The sequence below is a fragment of the Molothrus aeneus genome, chromosome 17, assembly GCF_037042795.1.
Source record: "Molothrus aeneus isolate 106 chromosome 17, BPBGC_Maene_1.0, whole genome shotgun sequence".
Lineage (NCBI taxonomy): Eukaryota > Metazoa > Chordata > Aves > Passeriformes > Icteridae > Molothrus > Molothrus aeneus.
The window spans coordinates 11,604,256-11,620,615 of NC_089662.1; the positions used below are offsets into that span (position 1 = coordinate 11,604,256).

General features: G+C 46.5%; 1 protein-coding gene across 3 annotated transcripts in view; it reads right to left on the reverse strand.

Moving 5' to 3' along the window:
- Positions 1–16,360, reverse strand: part of PHACTR3 (phosphatase and actin regulator 3) — a 100,896-nt gene that overhangs the window by 13,393 nt on the left and 71,143 nt on the right. The gene's annotated exons all lie outside the window — the stretch shown is intronic.

The following is a 16,360-nucleotide window of genomic DNA, read 5'->3' on the forward strand; positions in this document are numbered from 1 at the left end:
GTCGCTGCCCCTGGCTGAGGAGGGCTCACCCGGGGCCAGCCTGGCTCCTGGGCTGCCCAGCAGCCATGGCTGGAGGTGCCTGAGGTGGACAGGAGGCTCCAGCACTGCTGCAACACAGCGTGGTCGTGGCTGGGTGAGTCTTGTGCTTTTCATTTCTGTTCTTTTTTATCTCAGGAGCTCACAGCCCCACGTGGACTCACCTCAGCAAGGTGACTGTGAGCTCCGTGGGGAGCACTTACATAGTCCACCACTTCTGCTGTGTGACCATAATGATTTCCTTTTAGCTGATTTGGATATCTATTTCTTGCTTCTGGGAAAAACAGCCAATTAATGCTCTTCTGTTCTTGGGTGTTATGAAAACCTAGGTTTGGTATTTCTGTGCTGCCTGGTGAGGCAGGAGTGCTCCCTCTGAGCACCTGTGGGGCCAGGTCTTTTGGGGAAGGTCTTGAACCTTGCTTGAAAATGCTTGAGTTACTTGCAGGCTGCTCCTACCTCTGTCCAGCTTCCCCCACAGTGTCACTGGAATTGCCATGGTCTCATATTAAGAGTGCTCAGCCCAGGATTTTGTTTCCCTGTTAGTTTAAACCAAGGGATGCCAAGAGCAGCAGTGAGTGGAGCTGGACTGGCAGCACTCAGAGGTGACTGCAGCTGCCTCTGGGAAACTGAGTACAGCTGGAGGCACCAGAGTCATTTTGCTGTAAGTGGTGTCTGGGTACAGTTCAGAAATTGCTGTACATGTCAGAGATGCTCCAAGTTTGGACAGACACCAACACTTCCTCATAATACTAATCACCCTAAGTGTGTGGGGGTAAAAGGGAATGGATACACAGTATTTTATGTGCAGCTCTTTATCATGTTCAGAAAAATTGCAAAGATTTTATGTTACTGCTGTTCTGTGCAAAGTGAGCATAAACCTTCAAGCAGCAGGTATTATTCAGTGGTTTGAAGCTTGGGGAGTGTTCTGGGTGTATTTTCAGGCTACCTTTAGAATGTTTTCTCCAGTAATTTGGGCTCAGAGAGATGATAGCATGTATTTATTATAATCTCTAAAAAGCCAAAGACTTTGCTTGCTCCCATGTTCTCCCAGTCTTCCTCCTGTGGTTGAGAGGAGCAGATCATTGCAAGTTAGCTCAGTCACGTGTGGCTCTCCCCAGAACACCCTGCAGGTACAGCCAGCTGTGTCTCAAGGCACCTCAGTGCTCAGTTTGCACATGGCCTCGAGGTGTTTGTTTTCCCAGTGCAAGGTAAATGTGAATCCTGTGATGTCCATGAGCTCCCTCTGCTCTCAGAGGGGCAGGGCAGCTGTGGTGCCTGGCTTGTTCCTTTGGTGAGCATGTGTGGTGCATAATTGCAGCAAAACACCTTCCCTCTGCCATCAGAGCCCTGCCAGGATCCTGCTGGACACGAGCACAAGTGTAGATGTGGATCTGGGGTGTAGGGAAAGCCACAAATGGCTCATCCCCTCTGGAGCAAGGTCACGTTTGTGAGCGCAGCGACTCGCACATGTGCCTCTGGCTACTGATCAGAGATCAATGTTTGCTTCATGCTGCCAGATTTCCCCTTCTCATTGAAGGGAATGAATGTCTTGGGAGCACTGTTACACAAGGGCTGATCATATTGGACAGTTACAGGCAACTGAGTGCTCAGCAGGCTGAGGATCTGCATGGCACAGCAGCCAGGGCTGCTGTCAGAGGGGCAATGCATCAATGTGTCCTGGGAGCAGGGGCTGCTGCCACATGCTCTGCCCTCACAGGTACCCTCAGCAGGGTCTGCTTTGTCCTTTGTGGGAGCTGCGTCCCAGCAAAGCCACAGCAGGCTGAGGGCTTGCAGGTGTGGGCACAGCATGGCTGATGAGAGGCCAGGCTGGGACAGATACAGCCCCCTGTGTGCATGTGGGGCTGTGCTGACTTTTCACACCTCAGACACTCCTTCCTTTCTAGTTCTCTCCTCCAATTAGTCTGTATCTCACCTGCCTGCCAGACTCAAGCAAGCATTCAAGCAGAATCCAGTGAAAAATAGCTCAGGTTTCTGTGGTTTTTATCTGTCCCCAAAATGTGTTCCTGTTTCCCATATATGTTTTTTCATAGAATCTGTTGCACAGCATCTGTGTGTATGATTGCCACAAAACTGAATTTCTTTTGGATTTGTAGCTGAAGCCAAAAGTTTCACTTTGGACTCCTGTTGCTGGTGTTAGTAAGATCCATGTGATTGTGATGATCCTCTCCAAAGGGAGGAGTGAACTGGGTACACTTGGACACGTGTGTGTGCCTGTGGAACCTGCACTGACAAGGGAGCAATCAATCCAGCCATCAGTAAATGAGCTGTAGCCAGCAGCAACTGCATTGATTGTTCCTCATGTCAGGTGGTTTTGCAGATGAATTGGGAAGGGAGGTGGTGGGAAGGATCCCTCTCACAGCCCAGGCAAAGGGAGGGGAAATGGGAGTGCCCTGGTTTTGCTTCTCATAAAGCTGCTTGTGTCTGCTGCCCATCAGGAGGCAGAGGCTCTGCCTCTTAAATTGCCAGAACATCATGTTCAATTCAACAAGAAGTTTATTTTCATCCTGCCTATAAGTAGCTGTGAAGAGGATGTGTGCCAGGGCTTTGAGTCACCCACGCACTGCTCTGTGCCTGCTTGCAATGTACAATTATGGGTAGTAGTAAATCTGTGGTGGGAGGGACTTCTCTGTTACTGTCTGTACAAAATTAGAAGGCAGACATCGAGACACAAACTTGTTTTTACCCCAAGGTAATTCTGGATCGTGTAAAAAGTGGGAATTGATGTGCCAGCATTTCCCATAACAGGAAAATCATAGAATCAGGAGAGTTTGAGGTGGAAAGAACCTTTAAAGGCATCTTGTCCAATGCCCCTGCGATGAGCAGGAACATCTTTGAGCAGATCAGGTTGTTCAGAGCCTCATCCACCCTGACACTGAATGTTTCCAGGAATGGGACATCCACCACCTCTCTGAGTAACCTGTTCTAGTGTTTTACCACCCTCACTGTCAAAGTATTCTTGCTCATATCTGATCTAACCCAACCTTCCTTCAGATTAAAACCATTCCCCCCTGACCTATCACTATCTGCCCAGGTAAAAGGTTGCTCTCCCTCTTTTTATATAACCAGCTTTAATCCCTGGAAGGCTCCAGCATTGTCTCCTTAGAAGCTTCTTGTCCCTAGGCTGAACAACCCCAAAGCAGAGGTTCTCCAGCCCTTGGAGTCATCCTGAGAGGAGTTACTGAGCTTCTCTGGAAGTAGGCAGCTCAGAGCAGGGTGAAAAGGGTGAGCTGGTCTGGTAAATGTTGTGAGTTGCCTTCTTTAAAGTTCCCAGATATTTGTGTCTCTGTGCCATCATGTACTATTTTTTGCATCCAAATAAGAAAACTACAGATAAACACAGAGGCTTTAAATGTTGCCTTAATTACATGTGTTATTTATTTGTTTGGCCTTTAGTTCTGTCTGGATTTTCAAAGCTGCAAATCAGCATGAGTTCAGTTAATTATGTTGTCACTCATCTACCAGGCAATTACAGCTGTCCATCATTATCATTTCTGTGATAGGAGCCCTGCAAAGGGTTCAGATTTCAGCAGAAATAGAAACCACACACTTGCCCAGCATGACCCTTGTATTGCAGCCCACTGTCCCTGAAGGACCTGCCCTGTGACAGGGCTGTTACTGCACAGGGCTGTGAGCACTGTGTGGGCTGAAACAACAGCACAGCCAGGATCTAACTGTGCCAGAGGACTCAGGTAGAGAAGGCTTGAGGGTAAGCACTGTTCTCACCACCTGTAAAGCCCTGCTGCATTTGACCTTTGGGTGTCTCATTTCCCAAGGTGTGAGGAAGAAGGGCCAGGCACAGCTGGGAGCAGATCAGGGCTCAGTTCAAAGCCCTGCTGCAAAGCTCAGTGCAGCTGCTGAGCATCCTTCCTCCACCCTCAGCAGACTTTTGCTTTCATACCTCTCTCCACACTCAGATAAAGATTCTTGGAGGATGCTGTTGCACATTGTGGGACCAACATAAAAGAACAGCTTTAAATTTCATCTGAGTTATTAGTTAATATGCAAGAACTAGCATGCTGGCATGGGGTTTAAATGTAATAACTGCTTATTTCAGAGCAGCAGCTTCCTCATCTCCCTTCCACCTGCTTCCCCACTCTGTGGTTTAATAGAGCTGCTGGATAGTGGATCTGTCCTGTTTGTGATAGAATTACAATATTTAGTTATTTGGGTGACAAAAGTGCAATGGGTTGTTCAGCCAAAGACATGTTCCCTGTCTGTAGTTTGATGGGTGTCTTGTTCAGCAGCAATGTCAGTGTGAGCAGCACTGTTCTCATCAACAGCAGCTTGTTCTCACTTCTGCTCTGCCTTGCAGCTGGGCAAAGAGCTGGTTTGGGGAATACTTTCAAGCTAAAAATAGCTCAGCAAGGCAAAGTGCTGAAAGAACAGATTCTTCAAATAACAGAGCGAGTGGTGCAGCTCCCAGTGCCCCTCCTCTGCTGAAGGCTGAGGAGAGCTCCAGGCAGTGGGTACTGGAGGGTCTTCCAGGAGAAACCAAGTGCTGGGTATGACCTGGTCACATTGTGCAGGTCACTGAAAATGGTTAATAACATTCCATTGTAAAGCAAGATATTTTCTTTCTTTTTTTCCCCCCTTTCTTTTCTCTCCTGAAATAGGAATGGAGCTCTGTGTTCCCACAGAACAAAAAAGCAAAAAGCAATGCTACATATCTACTGTTGAAATGATACTAAAATCCACTCTGATAGCAATGCTAGGTATCTACTGCTGAAATGATACTAAAATCCACTCTGATAGCAACTGCATGAGCAGCAGGAGGGAGTCTGAAATACGCAGCCAACAGAGGCAAATCTCAGCCCAGTGGTGGGGACTGCCACTGACCTGAGACTGTCCTGTCCTAGTGACAGTTGTGTACTCCTGGGTGCTTACTGGATTATGATAAAAAATAAGAAAAGTGGGGGAAAAGGTAAGAAAATAAAAAAGCTAGATTTTTCTTCACTGTCTGAACAATCCCTAATACAATGTTCGTGCCTGCTGTCCTCCAGAGAGGCTGGGGCTGCCTTGTCAGCCACCTCTGTGCCCTGTACAAAATGAAATGTCTGTAGGCTCGTGACTCAATTTCCTGGGAAGCCAGGAGTGCAATTCCAGCCATGGCACTCAGTGAGGACAGGGACAGGGTGACAGGGAGACATGTCAGTTCTGTCTGTAGCTCTAGCTCTGTTTCACAGGGCAACAAGCAGAGATATTGTCCATGGATGGAAGTGTCTCAGTGTGTCCTGGCCTCAGCTGGGATGCTCAGGGCTGCACTAAGATCCTGCAGTACTGTGCACTTAATCCATAAACACTTGCCCCTACAACAGATGCCACTGCAATGTGCAGCTGTGGGATTTGGGTCACTGGAAGAAACCACAGCTGGATTTGCAGAGCACAGACAAAGTATTGGTGTGTGGGGGCTGTCAGCTGTGTGCCAGTTCGCCTCCTCCCCCTCACTGGATGCAGAAGGATGTGAGAGTGGCCCTTCTTGCCATGGGTATGAGCTGCTGGGAATTTCCCCATGAGGTTGGGAGAACATCCTTCCCTGTCACCTGGAGGTGCATACCAAGGACCCTTTGGCAATCTGCAAAGTCTGGGAGGTGACAAGTAAACCTCTGCAAGTGGCTTTGCAGTGAGGATTTACCCCAGAGCTGGAGGTATGGAGCTGTGACCCTCCTAATGCAGCAGCTCCAGGCAGGAGGGGACATGGTGTGACACTTTTTGCAAACCCTTTGTAGTGTCAGGCTTGATGCCAAGGAGCAGCTTTCTGAATTACTGAAGTAAATCAAGGCAAATGCAGCACTCTCCAAGTACTCTGTGTAATCCCTGAAGGAAAAACATAAATGACAGCAATTTGTGGAGCTGCAGCTGCTGCTGGGACAGGCAGGCCCTGCTGGGAGCTGTGTGTGGCTGCACAGCTGCTCCCAGGCTGCAGGAACCTCGCTGGGAACGCTCCCCTGGCGAGGCAGCACCTTCCAGTTCTCGCCTGTCACTCACCCACACAGCCTCCCAGGGATGGGGATCCCTGCCTGCAGACAGCATTTCACCATCTGCTGCATGAGTTTCTGTTCCTCTCGTACACACTCTTGCTGGCCCAGCATTTTCCAGGACAGTCAGACCAGCAGCTTGGCCTCACACTGTCACCAACCTTGGCTGGCCAGAGCCATGCCAGCCTTTGTTTGCAGCAGGCTCTGAACCCTGCTCTTTACTGCACTCTTATTTGCTTTTAATATTTTGCTTCTTTCAAAATTTCTCTTGAGGTTATCTGTTGGTTTTTCAATACAAAGAGCATTCCTGCTCTCAGTGCGGAGTGAAATGAGAAATTCCACTGACAGCTCAAAGATGTGGTCCAAAAAGTCTGTAGGAGTGTGAGTCCCCTGGTCTCAATAACCATCAGTTTTGTAGTTCTTTCACCAGCAGCTCTCACAGTGCTCTGCAAAGCTGGTCTATGTGGTTATATCTGTTGGACAGATTAAGACAATGTGGCAAACTGTCTTGTCTGAAAACCAGATTTGCAGCCCCTCTGAGAATTTATTCACTTCCCTGTGCAAGTGGTATTTCAGTAATTCTGTTTTCCTTTGTTTTTTAAATTGGACAGGGTGAGGAGTATGACTTGTCACTTGATGCCACTGTGACACTGAGCGCTGCAGACAGGCTAACTTACCGGAAAATACAGGCAGGATTTGAGATTTAAAATGTCATCCTCATATTCTGCCTCCTCTTCCCCAGAGCCTTCTGGGATCCTCCTTAACTTTGTTTAGGATCCTGTGTTTAGCTATGGTCACGAAAGTCCAAATAGAATTTGCTGGCAAATGTCACATAGAACAGAATATTCTGATCTTCTGCAAACTGAATAAAATGTAAGAATTCAATTATGTAACGTTATGTTTGGAAGTTACAGCCATAATTTGTTGCGGTACAACACGAACTGTCACTGCCAAAGCTCAAGGCTGCCACACAAAACCTTGGGGAGGGCTCTCAGGAAAGGATCCCCTGGTGCCACCTCCGCGATTGTCCTCAGAGCTGTTCCCTGCTGAGGGGCTGCAGCTGGGGAAGGGCAGGTAGAGCTGTGGGAGCTGGCAGTGGCTCCCAAGCTCAGACAGGTCCAGGCTCTGTGCACACACCTCCCTCAGAGCCATTTCCCTGCCTTTTGCAGCTGCTCCTGTCCCTGCAGCTGGTGCACAGCAAGGCCCAGCATTGCAGTGCTGGGCCTCTCCCCACCAGCACTCCCTGCTGACCCTGAGCCTCCTGCTCCCATCACCCCTGGACACGAGCTTGGCTTTTCCACACACTCCATTCATTCCCTGTTACCTTTTCCTTCGTGGTGTAAACAGGCTGATAAAGGGATTTCTGTAAGTTAAACTGCACTACGCCCATAAATAAAACTTCCCTTACCACATCAGTCCTGGTTTGTTTAACCTTCTCTTGAGAAGGAGGATTTTTCCTCAGCTGGGTGGTATTTGGAAGTGCTGCAGCCACTCCCAGTGATGATTCTAACAAGGCTGCAGTGTAGCCTGGCCAGAATATGGCTTTTTCAGACACCCTCAAATTAGGCTGATCTCTGTGCAACAGGCCAGCTGCTTTCTGCAGAGCCTGCTGAGAGGGCCTGGCTTTCATTTTTTTTTAACATAATTTCTGAGAAACTAATGAAGTATTAATTGATTCAGAATTTAATTTGCTTAATGAATATGATCATCTTAAGCAAATGACACTGGTGGTTCATCTGTGAGCCATGTAGTCTTGGTTTTGAGACGTTTTTTCCTGCAGTGAGGCACTCAGGTTTTATTCTGCTCTTTGTTTCTTGCCTGTATTCAGCATAGCTTTATGAAAGCAAAGTGACTGACACATCTTTGCAGAACAATGGACTAGCTAGATTGCAGTACCTGTTTCTAATGTGATTTAAGACTTAGATTTTGTCAGCTTGCTGGTTCTTGTTTCCCAGTTGCCTTGATGTCCTCTGCATAAGTGGACTTTCAACAGGAGGAGGTCCTCAAGCTCCAAAGGTGTGGTCAATTTCTTCTTAATTTCATTAGATAAAACCATGAGCAAGGATTGATAAACCTGTGAGTGCTTGGGTTTGTTTGTTTGTTTTCTGGTGTTTTCTATGTGAGAGCTAAAGGAAAAGATAGAAAATAAGAGTGTTTTCCAGAAAAAAAAAAACACTCTCCAGAGTCTGGGGAGGTCAAGGAAGTGTGCTGGGTACTTGGATGAGTTAATTATCCTGAAAAACAGATACTGAAGGAAGCTTGCAGTACTCTGGCTGACTGAAGTATCTCCCAAGACCTGGTTATCCAGCTGCAGCTTTCCAGCTGGGCACAGGCAATGGAATCAGACTTAGCTAGAGCCATGCTTTAATAATTGATACAATTGCACTTCATCTATTGAGGAAAATCAGTGACCTTCTGTTCTGACCTATTTTCTCTCTTTCCCCCACTTCCTGTTTTCTAAATATTTATTTCTTTCATTTTTCTCCCCCCTCTCCTTCTCTGAAGTTATTTCAAAAACACAGGAACTGTGCTAGACTGACCCAGTTTTCCATATGAAAGCAGCAAGCCCAAGCCTGTGATTCCTGGAGGAATTGAGATCCTGAATGAACCAGGCTACAGAAGTTGTGCTCAGAGCTGCAGGAGGAGGGAACTGTAGTAACTCACAAAATCTGGTGAACCAGAAACTGCAGGGTATGAATTACAGTTTCCTTGGATCACATGTGCTGAGGCACAGTTTTCTTGGAAGAGAGCCCAAAAATATGATCAAGTTCTTCATGGGAAAGCACAGGTGATTCATCTGAGAACCCTCCCCATAAAACAGGGATAACTCAGTGCTGTGCCCCAGGGACAGTGTGTGCAGCTGTGGCTCTGCACATTAAGGAGCTTTTTCTTCTCCAAACCAAGCCACATTTCAGATTTTGGGGGAGAAGTGACCATTTAGGTATTCTGCAGGCAATCCACTGCAACAGTCATGGTGACACTCATTGACATCCAGTCTGCCTATAAATTTGGTTAGGTTTAAAAGGCAAGTGGGAGGAGAACCTCCAACTTTACCCCCCTCTTTAAAAATTTAAAAATTTTTAAAAATCTCTTTACCCCTCTTTTTAAAATTTGAAAATTTGGCTTTATAAATTTAAAAGGCAAGTGGGAGGAGAACCAACACAACATCCAAACTTTACCCCTCTCTTTGTTCTCAAATGCTTTGAAGTAGCACATCTGAAATGGATGTGTTAAAAAAAAAGCAGCCAAACCCCTTTCTGTCTGAGACTGTGCTTATACAGTTCACAGCCTTTCAGATACACACTGTCCATCCCATCTGGCTTCTGTTCCAACTAAGTGAAGTAAGTGCTTGGCTTTAAGTGTAGAAAACATTTTTCCTGAATTTCATTAATAGATCTAACCCAAAAAACCATAATCCTAAATCCTCTCAGTGACACAGTGACCATGCTTATACAAAGTGAGGGCTGGTATTGTGAGTGCCTGAATCCCTCCCTGCCCAACCCCTGGGTTATCAGGAGCTCACAAGTGTTACAGCACCTTGTTCTGGTCAGCTTTTCATCCCACAACAGCACAAATCACTGTGACAACCAGAGAAGCTTACTTTGGTCTCTATCGATTAAGCTCTGCAAATTAAATTAAAGTAATTTCTTTCTGTAATTACTTTTACTGCAGACCCACACAAGCTCAAGGACCTGAATCATAATCCAGTGTAAGGTGAAGCATTACAGAGCATTACTGGCATTTTATGCATTTCCTTTTTGCTTTATGACTGCTTGTCTCACCACAGGGGTTGAGCCCAGATCTTCAGGCATGGGGAGGTGCCCAATTTCTGGGAAGGGATCTCAGCTGAGCATGAGCTGCTGGTAGTGGGTGGGTTGGCAGGTCAAAACAAGTGCACTGTTTTCTTCCCAAAAAAGGCTTTTTCCTTATTCAATGACACTTGCTTAAACAGTTTTTTCTGCAAGTTTATTTATGTGATTATACTGCTCTGTGATACTTACAGCTTTCTGCACTCTGATTTTTTTATTTCTAGTTTCACTTGTGCCACTTATGTCAGATCTATTCGAGGAATTGACTCTGTGTCCCAGAAAAAGCTCTGTATATTCCTATCTGTGTTTCCACCTGCTGCTCTGCTCTTCTCTTGCCTGCTGTGCTCTGACCTGCTGCCCTTGCCTTCACTGTGCTGTGGAAAACAGATTTGATTAGGAATTCCCAGCACTGGAGCCAGGCAAGTAGAATAGAGCAGTGGAAGGAGATTGTCTTCTGAGAAGGCACTATCTTTAATCAGCTGTGCCCTGGGAATTTGGAACTTCATGTTGTTGCCCGGCAGAATTTACAGCCTCTGCAGTGACATTGCCTCATGTTTGCACAAATACTCCCCATTTTCAGCAGGAGGTGGATGCTGAATCCTCAGCAATACAGGCCTGCCCTGGGAGCACCTCTGGGTCGTGTGCTTGTGCTCAAACCAGGAAATAACCCTGGACAAATGCAACCGTGGTTCAACCTTTATAAGTGAATTAATGTGTTCAAAAATTCTTGCCAGACCAGCTGTGGGCTGGTCTGAGACAGCAAATTGCTCATTCTGGTTCAGCTGCAGATCAAGGCTTTTGCCCTGAGCTGACTGGGTGCTCCATAATTAATTGTACAAGTGCTGCTGAAGCAAGGAAGCACCTCTGGTTCAAGAGCTGCTGTCCAGAGGGCCTGGTATGATCACACACTCGGGGAGCTTGGCAAGTAAACCTGACCAAGGGATTGGTGTTACTGAGTTTGGTTCTATTCTTGGAGTTTAATACCTGCAAGGGAACAAACCTTTCTCAGCCATTAGACAAGAGGCCAGCGTTGTCAAGGTACAGCATGTAGAGATGCACTTGAACCCTCTCTAATGCTCTATTTGAACTGCACTACATCTCCCCTGGACTTCACAAGCCATATAAACAGGAGGCTGAACTTACTCATTGCTCAGAGACCTTAATGACACTTGAGTCTTCTCCCTCTCCTCCTCATTTTTACCCTTGAAGGCTGTCTCAGGAACTCTGGCAGCAGGCACTAATGCCCAGCCCCTTGACCAGGCCAGTGCTGTCTGTCACTGTGTTCACAGCAAGGTTTCCAGCTGTGTGCCACTGCCTGGCACCAAGGAAGAGCATAGGGAATATTCCAGCCTTGGAATCTGGACTTCTTAATCCTGGAGGCAGCATCAAAAAGAAAATCTCAGCTTCACTTGCACCTCCTTCATTCTTCCTACTGCTCCCCCCTCCATCCCTCACAACATCTTTCTTTTCTATTAGCCTGAAAAGCAGAGGCCATAACTGAAAAGGGGCAAACCATTAAAAAAACCCCAAATCCTCACTGAGCACATGGGTGCTGTGCACACTCCTAATAAAATCCCAAATCCTCACTGAGCACATGGGTGCTGTGCACACTCCTAATAAAATCCTGCAGCCATGAGCAGGTCTGACAGCAGCTGCATCACATCTTGCTGGAGCAGAGTGAGGAGACAGGAGACTCCCTTGGCTCCCCACACCCACAGAATTCAATTGTGGCTCTATATTTAGCTCCTGTCTGGTGTGAGAGGCTGAGCCTTGCACACACACCCACGCTGAGCTTGCTGAAGTTATTTTTAGCATCAGCGAGATGCTTACCTGGATGGTTCCTGAAATGCATTAAATTGTACACAGCCAATTAGTGCTGACAGCTGATCTGTTCTTTGTATCTGCCCCCCCTCGTCTTTCTGTCTCTGGAATGAATCTGTGTCAAGTCTTCCCAGCCTTCTGAAATTAGGGCAGTTCCCTGGTTTTTAGTCCAGTGACCAGGAGTTGGAGCACAGCTGGAGATTCATCAGAAAAACCTTGCTAATCCCCAGGTGAGCTTAGCTCAGTTCAGCATCTCCTAAACTTCTGCATTAGGACTACAAGTAGTCTGTACATGTACCCACTAACCACTTTTTTTGGTCAATCTAAACAAAATGTTCCCCAAAGTTCTGTGCATTCAGCCCAGCTCCCTGCTGAGTGTCACAGTCTGAAGGGCTGATGGCTTTTCAGTGAGCAAAGCTGCCCTGAGACATTTCTGTGGAGAAGTGGCACTGGATGTGCTGTCCTTGGGAAACGTGGCACAGCTTTTGTGCTGTCAGTAGGTGAAACTGTCTTTGTGAGTGCTCTGTGCTGAGCTGTGGTGCTGTTTTGCTTTTAGAATGCCAGTCTGAAGTGCTTTTTGCTTGGTATTGTTCTGTCTCCAGCAGCACTGTGAACTTCACACTCTGTTACCTGAGGGACAAACCAGGGTCTCATCTGGGTGTGCTTTTGGCTACATCTGCAGTTCCTGGGTGAATCAGCTCAAAAATGCTTCTCCAGGAACCTCAGGGCAGCACCACACCTACAGATTCCAGATGTGGTAACAACTGAATAAAGAGGCCTCCTCTTCATTTCTTGTTGCCAGGAAACCTTGGTCCAGCATCATCCACTTCCCTGAGCCAGTGTTTTCACTGTGGTAAAGATCAGCTTTAGGTGCTCAAGTTTTGGCTCCTCTCTGTGTACAAAAACCCTTTGTTCTTCCTGTCTGCCTCTTCTGCCCACATTTCTGTATTTAATTCCTGTCCCCATCATATTCTAAGTGCCACTTCATGCATCATCTGTACTTGTACAAATACCAGAGCAGGTGAAGCAGTACACAAAGTGAATATTACAAGTATAATCTTTTCAAGGAATTTGTATTTTCATTGAGACATTGAGTTATACTGGAGTGTCTTTAACCATGGTTACATTCTCAAGAAGCACAAGCCACCCAGGCACTTCAAACATCAACTTTCTAAACAGCCAGATATCAAATTTAATTAAACAACCTTTTCCTGAGTCACCCTTCAGTCTAGCAAGTGTTTCACTCCCCCAGGTTTCAGCTGAAACCCCTTCTAGAACAAAGTGTGTCTGTGAGACAGGAAGCAGATACTGCAAACAATCCTCTTGCAAATGTCTTTTCTGCCTCGTGACACGAAGAGCTCTCGATTCACTGAATTCCATCGAGGGCTTATTATCTGTGCTCTGAACACACAATAATGGAACCAAGACCTGGAGGGCGCCCTGTGCCTAGTGCACAGTAGAGTATTCCAAGAGTTCACCATGCTCTGGGGCACTGGGCATGCATGGATTAGAGAAGCACTACAGCATAGGGAAAACTGGAATACTGCCATTTTGGAGGGAGGAGGGAGGAAAGTCCATGTTTCCACGGCAACAAGTGGTAGATTAAATTGGCTGGAAGCACAAAATACAGGAAATACACTTTTCAAAAGCAGCGATGCACATAAATGAATCCTGGAATCTCTCCTCATGCCGCTGTCAGTCAATAATAATTCTGAAGTCGGTAGATTTGCACTGCTGTAAAAGTAGAATTTGTCTCAAAATACAGAATTTCCCAATCTCTCTTTTGAGATGGAATGAATGGGAAGGTGAAGGAAAATAGGGGTTTTAGCTTTGACTTCATAAACACCCATCAGAGTGATAGCAGAGTAGCTTTTCTCAGCAGGTTCACAGCTGCTGCTGAAATGTGTTACAACCAGATCCACTTAAATAATACAGTGGTTTTGAGAAGATGCTCTTCTTTTGTCTCCCCATTTTTAAAGCTATATAAACACCATTATTTGGTGTATTTTGCACATTATCTATGTCAGTACATCCTTCCCTCCAGAGTACAGAGTGAGGCTCTGTTAGCTGTGGGGCTGAGGCAGTTTGCTAGAGAGATTAGAGATCATCAAACCCCTGCAACTGTGCTGAAAAATATCGACCCTGTTAACAACTGCCTGGTTATGTGCCATTCTTATGCAGTCAGCCATTGAATAACTACTTGCTGATCTGCCCACAGATCATTCTTTGTGCTAAACACAGATCTATATCCTGATGGTACATGTGGATTTGCTGTTATCTAAGTGTTGCTATTGCAGCAGCAGTGCTGCTCTTTTCTGCACAGGTAGTGGCAAAGCCCTGGAGAGAACAGACATTTCTACTGTATCCCATCTCCCAGGCAGCACTTCCCACCCCAGCACGGCCTTCCTTAGCTACAAACCTCCAGGTTGTCACACAGAGACCGTGCTGCACAAGTACCAGTGAAATGAATGAGTGCAAACACCTCAAAAGCTCATCCAAGAATTTCACTCTTCCCAGTTTGGTTTCATTTCCACACCACAGCCAGGCTCTGCTCCGAGTGTGGGCTCTGGGGTGGCCTGGGTTTTGTGAGGTGAGTCCTAATCAGAAACTCCAAAGGGATATCCTCTAGGGCTTTGGCTCTTTGGCCTTTGCCACAATTCACTTTTACTTTGTTGGTTGGCCTTTGGGTTTTTTGGACACCCACTTGCTTTTCCTGGTGTTGTAAATATTTTCCTGCATTCATCCACCACCTGAGTTTGTTTGCACAGTCGTGTTCTATTCTGGTGGATGAGTTAAGAGCTGAGCTGAACTCTGCCAGCACATATGTGCTGGAAGTTGTGTGGGAGACTGCTCCCAATCTGTTTTGCCTTTTTTCCTGGCTATTCCAGCAATCTCCATGCCGTCTGTTCCCCGAAATGCGCTCAATCCTCCACATTCCAGGAAGAAGGAACCAAATTAAGGCCTGACTTCCAACACTTGGAACAAAGATGGCTTTTAGCCATCCTCTAGACATCACCAGTGACACTGATGGGCTGCACCCCAGATTGCTGCCTGAGATCACAGCAGGCAGGGGAGGCTCCCTTAGCTGCATTCACCTACACACAGCAAATTTCCTGCCTCCTGGGGGTGGCCAGTCCCTGTCACCTGTCCAGCAGTGTCCTCTGCAAGTCCTTGTACTGGCATTTGTCTCTAGGGATGCATCCCTCGCTGCATTTCTTTAGGCTCATTATTAAGCAAGACAAATGGCAAATGAAAATAAAGAGATAAAGGCTGTAGTTACAGCAACTGAAGCTGCAATTTCATCAGACCTTTCAGACTAAGAGAAGTCAGGCAGGGCTGAAAAGAGATGTGACCTTGTAATCATTTCAGCAATAGGAGATGGGGCTGGGTATGACAATCTTCTCATTCAGTGAATAGTTTGTGATGCTTGAATTGGTTTTAGGGATGCAGTAGGGTGGAAGCCATTTTTTGTGTATTTTAAAGCAATCAAATTAGGCTCTTGATATATGAAGAGATCTCATGAGTTATCAAATGGCCAAAATAATGGAATTAATGATAGTTGGGTGCAATGTGAAATATTCCCCTGAAGTACATGCACAAAGCTTGTAAGGTCAGGGTGATCAAGACCCATCTTTGCTTCCTGAAGTGATGGGTGTTAATGGAACACACACCTCTGATCTGCTCTGCCTGCAACTCTTGGAATTCAATGTGCATTGTAGGGGATCTTTTCTGCTTGTCTGGATGTACATGTTTTCTGTGGCAGGGTCTGTCACCTGCACCGAGTTGTGCAGCCCCTGGCACAAAGCACTGCTCCCCTTTGGGTGCAAAGTGCTGCTGTGCAGTCACTGAGCCTGGAGGGACAATAACTCCATCTCTGCTGTTGCAGGGGCACCGTGAAGGGCACCCAGAACCTCCTCTGTGTTCCCTCAGCAGCTTGTTCCTTAGCTGAGGGCAGAAGTGGTGAAGGCAGAGATGTTCTCCTCCATAAACTCTGGTCCATTAGGACTTGTGCTCTGATCCACACATTTGTTCTCATTCCCTGTCCCCAGAGGTAAAGTCTAATCAAAAGCATGCACATGAATGAGTTAGTCTAAATATCAATAAACGTTTCTTTCAGGAGAGGCTTGAGATATTTAATATTTAATAAGCCTTGAAAATGAATTTCTGTTCATGTTTCCCAATTTGTTTCCAAGCATTTTGGCGGTGAGCAGTGCTCGCTGTCCCTGTGTGGGCAGCACTGCACAGATTATTTAACAATCCACTTTGTCTCCTCTAAAATATTCATGTTTGCAGATATCCAAATGCAGTCCTTAAAAAAGCACACACAAAACCCAAATGGTGCAGCCTGAGCCTCCCAGTTACCTTCAGCCTTTGCTTCAGGCTGCACACCACAGTGATGCTGTTTCTCTCACAGCTCTCCCCTGTTGCCCTGGTTACTGATCAAACCAGAGCATCCCTGCTGTGCCTGCAGCTGGACTCACACCTTCCCCAGGTGAGGGCAATGCTGCTGCTGCCTTAAGGCACCAGTGCAGCAGCTTTCCCTTGGGCAAGTAAATGTGCAGCTCTAACAATTGCCTTTATGCTCACATTCAGCTCGAGCTGAAAAAGCCAAATCTGCTTGATAAAAATTATACTACTATTTTTGTTAAAGCACTGGGTTTTCTGGAGGACCTCCAAATCTTGATTGCAGCAGCAGAG